The sequence below is a fragment of the Microtus ochrogaster genome, chromosome 7, assembly GCF_000317375.1.
Source record: "Microtus ochrogaster isolate Prairie Vole_2 chromosome 7, MicOch1.0, whole genome shotgun sequence".
Lineage (NCBI taxonomy): Eukaryota > Metazoa > Chordata > Mammalia > Rodentia > Cricetidae > Microtus > Microtus ochrogaster.
The window spans coordinates 34,818,772-34,820,108 of record NC_022014.1 but is presented as its reverse complement, the minus strand read 5'-3'; positions in this window follow the sequence as shown (position 1 = coordinate 34,820,108).

Sequence of the window (1,337 nt, the reverse complement as noted above, 5' to 3'; positions counted from 1 at the left end):
AATCTGTTGTGTACAAAATCGATTGGAGGGCAGAGGGGACTTGCGTGGGAGGCCAGGGGAATGTCTCTCTCCTACTAGAGGTCAGCACACAGAACAGTGTAGTTCCAAAGGAGACGGAATGAAATAAGTGGACTTGGAAGTTTGTACGGAAGTCACCCTGACAGGACTTAGTGAGGACCGTAAATGATGCCAGGCACACAAGCAGCGCAAGCTCGGGGTCTCAAAGCAGCTGGGCTGCTGCAGACCTGCAGGCTTATCCACTTGGCCTTCCCCTTCCTCTCCTGGGAATTCTCTATGCAGCATCCCTGTTGAGCCACAGAGGTGCCTAGACAATTGCTAAGCAGACTGACGGGTGCCCCTGTGGGGCTGTCTCCAGAGAAGGTTGTGGTGTGGGTCAACAAACTGGACGGCCCAGCTGCTCTGCAGGCGCTCTACATCATCCGTTCATCTCGGGGGCCTGATGGGAGAGAAAAGTGAGTGACTTGGCCTTCCAGATGAGAGTCCCCTACTACCTTTGGACTTCAGACTCCTGGTCCTTTGGCCTCTGGAACTTGGACCAGGTCCCTCCAGAGCACTCAGGCTTTAGCCTTGGACTAAAGAAGGCAGAGTTGGTCCCCCCATTTCCGAAGCTTGTGACTTCGCAGACCGAGTCTCACTGCCAATTTCTCCCTCCAATGGCCTGAAGTAAAACTTAGCCTTTGTGGTCTTCTGATCCAATCAAAGAAATACATTTATTCAATATTGTTCCCCAGAGAGCATGATCAATACTTGGCAATATCCCATTTCACCTAGTCACAAAACACTCCAGGGACACTGCTTATGGGCTCTCCCCTTCACCATGGGGAGTGAATTCCTTGAGGCAGGAGGTGTGTCCCTGGCATAAGCAGGCATCTGGTAAATCTATGCCATGAATGAACCAACCTGACTGACTTGCTCTTGCTCCAGTTGATGGGGAATCCATCTCCTGCATATTTTCCTCTCAATATCACGCTCACCTGGAACCTCCTTTTATGAGAGTATCTACAAACTTCCAGCTGTTCCTTGCTCTTAAGGAGGCTGCTGCCCCTCTCTTCTCTTATAGACTGTACCACAAGAGAATCGGTAAAGTCCTAGACCCTCCAATGTCAGGATCTTCTGGATGAATTGTGAGTAGTTTCTACACAGCAAAGGGGACACTAGGTGAGAAGCTGGCAGGGGTAAAGAAGGGGATATTTTAAAGGTATAGAAGCAGGTTGGAGGGAACAGTCTCAATTCCTTGCAGTTACTTTACTCAAAACTCTTCCCCATGGGGTCTCTCTCTCTCTCTCTCTCTCTCTCTCTCTCTCTCTCTCTCTCTC